This window comes from Amblyomma maculatum, chromosome 4, assembly GCF_055883805.1.
Source record: "Amblyomma maculatum isolate TAMU_Amacu chromosome 4, ASM5588380v1, whole genome shotgun sequence".
NCBI classification, from domain to species: domain Eukaryota; kingdom Metazoa; phylum Arthropoda; class Arachnida; order Ixodida; family Ixodidae; genus Amblyomma; species Amblyomma maculatum.
This window is the reverse complement of record NC_139347.1, coordinates 70025647-70033142: the sequence shown is the minus strand read 5'-3', so window position 1 is coordinate 70033142 and position 7496 is coordinate 70025647.

The window sequence follows — 7496 nt, the reverse complement described above, 5'->3', positions numbered from 1 at the left end:
GGCAAAACTCACTCTGCCTGAGGCGCCAGGCCGCGAACTTTAGCTACCAATGTTTTACTAGCAAATGCATGAAGGTAAACACGCAGTGTCTGCACTGCATCTTCGCTGCGTTCCAGCCGGTTGGCAGAGCGTAGCCTTTAGTGTCGACTGATCTTTCCACGTTCACGCGTATTTGCGCGGTCAGTTTGGGTGATACGTAAAACGCTAGTGGCAGCCGCTATGACACTGCTTTAATTCTCACTAAGTGCGCTGTGTTATCGCCTGTGACCAGCTGCAAGGTCTTTAATCATTTCACAGGAACGTGAAGTTGGAACTGTACAACAAAGTGTTTGAGCCTATTTGAGGTGTTTTGATGGGCAAAAGGAAGTAGGTTCAGTAGCTACTTCACTTGAACAGCGAGTACCTGTACAGTATGCTTCGGCTAAAGATGAAAAGGGTGGAATAGGAATAGAGCGGCAGTAGTAATAATAGCAAGAAGCCCTTATTTCTAAACTATGCTTTTACGTGGCATGGTCATGCGAGTTATTACGCAAAGATGGATCATTTGAATAACTGATGAGGAAAGCGGCTAGACGAGGAAAAAGGGGGGGGGGGGGGGGTAGCACAAAGAATATAGAGCACGTGTCTGCACTGCAATTGCAAGCTGTTCACTCCACGTCGGTGACTGTAGGACATCGCAAAATAAGTCTGCCTGAACCTCTCTGCCTGGATACATTATTCAAAAGAAAATTATTAGCTATGGCACGCTTTTTAAACCATCATCCGTTGTCCTTGCATATCTTTTCTTCGCAGGTGCTGAAGTCACCATTCCAGTTTGTTTTAAGATATTACGCTTCACATAGAGCCCGTCGCGAGTCGTTGCATGGATGAGGCTCGTCCAAGGTCATCGATGGAGGCGGGCAGGAGAGAGAGAGAGAGTTACGTTTCTATACGGGAACCAAATCTGGGTGCGACCGACCTACTGCGCTGTCACGGCGCAGCGCGCACAACTATAGGGGTACACGGGTTCACGCAAAATCCGTTGAAAAGCTGTCTCGGCAACGCAGGGGCAAATGTAACCATTCAGTGACAGCAGTGCGTCGAAATCCAAAGCGGTTGGCATGGAGGCATCGCACATCATCGATGCCGGCGAAGGGTAAGGAAGGGGGGGGGGGGGGGAGGGGGGGTGATATGTACACATCACCAACGAGTGACGATTCTGCGGCGTGTGCATAGTACTATCGGGCTTGCTACGTACATGCGTGCAGTCGTGACGTCAAAGTCTGCTCATTAGTGCTGGGTGTCCACTTGCATCCTCCCGTTTATTGAGCGGCCGTTTGCTCCACATGCTCTGTGAGAGGAGAGGTAGGGGAGGGGCTATCAAGTCTTGCTGCCCGTGGGGCATCCATCTTGGACCATGGTTGCCGCATGCGGCTGGCACTGGCTGGACTGTCGCTGTCAGATACACAGGCGCCGAAAACAGCCGGTCGCTAGCGCCCCATGTCAGCTAAACAATCCTGTGCATAGCAAAGAGCGGTGCTCTGATTCCCCTTGTTTGGGAATGCTGAAAGTGACGAAGCTGGTACTGTCTGAAAAATCTAGAGACGTCTTTTGTAAACCTTGTTTTTTTTTTCGCCTGATGCATTAATTATGGATTTATTAATGCACGTAGCCCTTCTACATAGGAAGCGATGTTTCACTTGCCGGCTACGTCAGGTACAGATGCACTTGCTTATTCTCTGTCATCATTGACGTTTTGTCAAACACCACAGATTGTGAAACTGCGAATGGCCCTGCGAATGACTCGAACAGGCCCTGCGAATGACTCGAAATTATTGCAGAAGAAGGGAAAGCGGGAAAGCCTCGCGCACTTTCGTAGGGCTGCGCGGCTTCATATATTACCTGTAACTCACGCAGTTTCTTGACGATCAGTTTGCTGAAATTCTGCGTGTTGTGTGAATGTTTGCGAATACTCGTTTTTAAGCGAAAGCTTTATTATTTCAGTTGAAGAGCCAAATGAGCCGCATACATTAGCGCAGTCAGTATTACATAAAGCGCGGAAAGAATAAAAGTCGAGAGTGAATTCGATGTGCCTAATTATAAGCGAGTTTGGTCACTATTCAGCTTTCCAAATTTCGTTTAGCTTCGACTTCATGTTGACAGCGTGTTTGAGGCGTCCATTGAGAAGTGAGATGGTTGTGTGGTTTTTAACCTTTGCGCAAATAAACTAACGTGGGGTGAAGGAAGACGTTTGTGACGCATGCGCTGCTAAAGCGGCAACGCAGCATGTAGGCAATAGGGAGGGGGGGGGGGGGGGGGAGGGGGGATAACCCAGGAAATCTCATTTAGGGTTTAGGTTCGCCTTTCCGGCAGCGCGCAGACATGTTTTTGCCAGTGTTACTGTGCTTGTCGCGTCTGTCCGCCAGGCCGACCTCACCTATCTGGGGAAGCGATAGAACCGAAAAGAGTGAGCCAAACAAAGTCCACTATGTTCGTTAGCATAGGCACAGCGAGCTAAACATACCACCTCAGACTTAAGGGCCGCTAATGCCAACCAGATTTCGATTAATAACGCTCAAAGCCGTTGAGCATAACCCGGATATTCTCTCCAAACTGGATCGAATACGAATCGAGTAGTGGTAATACCGAATGGAATAAGCATAGAATATTTTCAGGCATATTAGTTATTTGTCTAGAGCCAGCCCGGCAACATTTCTTTTTTTTTTTTTTTTTCAGCGCCTTACTGCAACAGCGCAATGCAAGTTTGCAAAGCCCAGTCTGCAGCGGTATGTGAGAGCAAATGAGTGAATACCGCATCCTTCAGGAACTCCACCTTTTACTACCCGCTCACCCACCTCCACTTATAAGAATCCGGAAGAACAGCCACCGCTAACGATCACACTTCACCCAGCTGTACCCTCCAGGACGCCTCAACAAAACAGGAGCCGGGCCCGAAATAAGAACCCCATTGACACCCACGCACTCTGCTCCAGCTTCTGGTAGTTGCAAATGACGCTCAGCGCAATAAGAATCGTTCATTTACAGGCACCCTGCGCTAGAACAACGTCATATATCTTGTGTGCAGTCATAGATTTCTGGAGAATTTTTTGGGAGACAGAGTGCTCTATCTGCAGGATCTGATAGTACCATGTGAAGTGATGTACACTGGTGATAAGATTTCTAAACGCATCAGTAGAACCATCTGAAAAGGCTACTGCCGCAGAAGCGCCGTCCGCGTTCGCACACGCATGTTGCCACCGGTACTTAAACTTCGTTGCATGACAAGCGTACTGTGCAGCAAACCGAACTTCGGCGATCACCATTGCTCTTTATAACCTGTTAGCAATTTACCTCTGCCTCTTTGGAGCACTGTGTCTCAAGGAGGCTTTTCTAGTCATTGGCGGCCATTTGGAGTCACTTTTGCGAGTACCTGTCGCAAGGAAAAGGGCCCGCTTGCACGAACGTGAGGGCTTAAGTCCAGTCTTAAGACCCAGTCTAGTCTTATCCGAATCTAAAAGAACACCGGGCTTCCCTCTGTAGCGAAGCCTAGCGACCCACACAATTGTTATATTCATAAACACCACTCAATGATATTTGTAACACCACCTTGTTTTGTGCTGATAGGCACATGTTTAGCCCTGAACCTTAGCCCTGCTTGCCTTTGACGTAGGATATTCACTCAAAGTCCGTGTCAAAGCCCCCTCTCTGTATAGTGAAGAATTTGTTTAAATTTGTGCGATCAGTTACCTTAGCGGGAATGGAAGGCTGAGTACGCTCATAAGAAAGGCCGCTTATATGGCCAGATATAATGACAGCCTGTCACAGCGTCTTTTGTCTCGTTGGACGCAAATCAATGTGCAGAGCGATGACGCTGACGTGGTGGCACGGCGCAAGAAGGTGGCTGCTATCCTTACACGGTACTTACCACCGACTCAAGAAAGTTGCGGCAAAGTTTATTGTTGCTGTTGTCTTCACATGCTAAGAACCAGGTAGGAGGGAAGCCTTTGCACCGCCGTTTCAAGGAAGCTCGATAAAACTACGGGTAACCTTTTAGAGCGCAGCTCTATGGCGCCCGTTCCTGGGTTTCGCGTCGTCGTCGGCGTCTGCATCGGCCGCGTCGGCCTCGTAACCAGCTCCGCCCTCTTTCATCCCCCCAGTTCGAGCCGGCACTTCGGCAACTGGAGCTCGCAGGAAGCGGGAGGTACACTAAGCAGCGAACGATGGGGGCACGAGCGCGCGCAGCAACCGGAGAACACGAGGAAAGGAAGGGGGGTCGCCGGAGGCAGCGAGAGCAGCGAAGCGACTGACTGATGCCGCTGCCGCCGCTAGCAAGTCAAGACAACGTGACTGCGTAGATCACCGTCACCGTCATGCAGAAAAAGGAGGAGGGGTTCCCCCCCCCCCTCATCCTGCTTGGCGGCGAGGGTGCTCTCGGGTTGCCGAGACGCCGGCTCGCTATCAGCGGATGACGGTGCATGCATCCCGTTCTCACTCGCTTCACTCGCTAGCGGTGTCAGCGGCATCAGACAGTCGCTGCTATCTGTTCGTCGCGAAACGTTCCTATGGGCCCACGCGCTGCTTCCCGCAACATCCCCATGACAGCCAAGAACTGTTAGTGGAGTATTTCTTAAAGGAATACGTGTGAAAAAATAAAAGAAAAAGTCTGTAATTGTACATACGTGTCTTGCTCGAAATCTTTGCCTCAATCTATCGAAAAGGTGAAACAGGTGATGAGCTGCGCTCAAATTTCGCATTAGGAAGCAACGTAATCATGGGTAAGTTTTCAGCGCACAGTGTCGCATATGGCTCACCACTTGCAAAACGAGGGGGGAGGGGGGGGGGGTGAGGCCGACTTCTGATCTGGCCCTGCACATACAATATTGCAAATGCAAATCGGAGGATGGTACATCTCCTTGTAAGAGTATAGTGGATTTTAGCGACGTTTCAAGGGTTTATGAACATGATAAGCAAATCTGTGGGGAGGTGGTTCAGGCTAACTATACCGCTGAGGTTGAGGACACGTGTGTGGCTAAGCCGTCGAGGAACCTTCAGAGTAAGAAATTTGCTTTTTTACATTCACTAGTACGACGATGACTTCCGACTTTTTTTCCTTTTGTTATGTTTCTTGCGTGCACGTCTCTGTGCGAGTTTTATTTTGCTTATTTCATTCAAAAGAATTTCAGTTCTTAGTCCAGCCTAGTCTCGTGCTCTTCTAACCTCCGTGTTCTTTCTTCCGGCTGGTTTTGAGATGAAGCGGTACCAATTCGCTTAGTCGTCAACCTTGGTCAGGAGTTGTGAAAAATGCGTACAGTTATAATTCTGTTCTTTAAAATATATACAATCATGGCGCCTAATCAGGCGATACAGTCGTCGGTTAATGAATCGCGTTTTTTTAGTCGATATTTATTGCCTCAGGGCTCAGTAGGGTATGAGATGAAGGATGAATAAATGATTAAATGAATGGAAAAAGGTTGGCTGATTTTATGAAGTCCAGAAGTGAGCGATGATGATGTCCCTGCGTCCAAGTGATGTATGAGGCAGTATTGGTTGCTGAAAGGCCAGCTATGCTCAGGTGCCGGATTCATGTTGGTTTGAGTGCTGGGCGTGTTTCGCGTGTTTCGCGATTGATTGCCTCTTGCGGCATATCCCGCTGATGTTAAATCGCTCGTATTGACAACTTGCTTCTTCTGCCTGTGTAAAACGCAAATATTGTTTAGACTTAGTTGGGCAGGAAATCCTGCTGTCAACCTCGGCAGATTACACTTAGCTTGTGCATCCTTTACGTTCGAAGGTTTGGTTTGATTTTTTTTTTCGGGAAGGGGGAGGGGGGGGGGGATGGTTAACGTTATAAAGCAACTCAGGTTGTGAGAGGCGCCGTACGGAAGGGCTTCGGAAATTTCGACTATCCTGGTTCTTTAACGTGCACTGACATCGCACAGTACACGGGCGCCTTGATTTTAGGCTTCATCGAAAAGCGACTGTCACGGCTAGGATTCGATCCCACATCCTTGCATACAGCAGTCGAGCGCCCTGACCACTTCATCACCGGGGCGGGTGTCAAAAGGTTTAATGTTATTCTTTATATGACACGTACAGTGCACGCAAGTCACCTTTCTTGACTTTCGACTTTCTTTGGCAGCGGTGAATGAAATGTCTCTCATTGAACATCCAATTCTACGCTGCCTGTTTGGGTACAGCACGCAAGCTATTGACGCGGAATCAATTGCCGCTGTATATTTTCCCCGATCATATTTTCTACTGAGATTTTCGAGTGAATGCTGACAAGAAAAGAGTTGTAAAGAAGGGATCTACAGAAAACGAGGAAGGATGCTAGTAACCTTCCTCTGACCGTAGTGCATACGAACTTCCATTAACATTTAAATGAGATACCTTGTCAAACATCGAACTGAAACGTGCCTTTGTTGACACTCTACTGCGTAGCCAGCACGAAGCGGACCGTCGTTCCTTCAAAAAAGCATAGACTAGATCCTGCTCTTCCAACAGAGGTGGCAATATGCAAGTACTGCGTTTTTTAACGACCGCTCAGCCTAGTTTGTGAACAGAAATTGAAAACTTCGATTTGCCAGATTTAGAAGCTTCTCTTTGCCTTAGACTTAGTGCTTGCCGGTCGACGCCTGGGGTTTATTTTTTCTGCGTGCACTTCTATTTTTAGCCTCTGACGAGGTTTTCTCAACGTCGCATGTCGTTTTTGCATACTCCGGGTACAGCGTTCAAGGCTCATTTGCGCGAAGGCTCATCACCGAATGAACAAAACAAGAAGACATCGCTGTGCGCCTAACATACTCGCCAGCGGCGACTACCCGGTGGCTCGCAGCAGTGGTGCATAAATTTGCTCGCGCACGACGTCCATATCGCTAACGGTCTGAGCCAGCTCATATAAAGCCATGCTTGCGCACGCAGACTTAGACCACGCACGCCCAGCAACGCTGGTTTCTTTTATCAAGCGGCGGTAAACAAGGAGAACATGCTTCTGCTAGCGGATGTTTAGTTATTCACCCTTATCAGCCACCGCATTATTGCATGAGCGTCCATTACCCAGAGGGATTCCACACGGGACGGTCGATATTTTCGACGCTGAACTACTGCTTTTAGCTTTTCGCGGTGTTGTAAGAGAAGCAAGACGGTAGGGTGGCTCTGAAGACCCCAGAGAACGTGCGGAGGCCAGTGGAAGCCCAAGTTGCCGCACTTCCTCTCAGCCCCACTGTGGTCCTGCATAGAGTGGGAACTTTGCCTTACCGCAGAAAGAAAAGATAAAAAAAAAAAAAGCAGAGGCGTAGCCAAGACATCTGAGAATCGGATCATAATGATTGCTAGCTGCTGCTGCTTTTCTTCCTCATTCACTTCTATTACAGGCGCTCCGCAATACTTTTTTAAGATGTGATTCTGTGGAGTTGCAGGAAAGCCCTAAGAGGGCAGTTTATCTTAAGCCATCGCCACGATTTGCTGTCAGTCAGTGGAGTTAATTGCTTTGTTTTTCTTAAATTTTCTCTAAACGA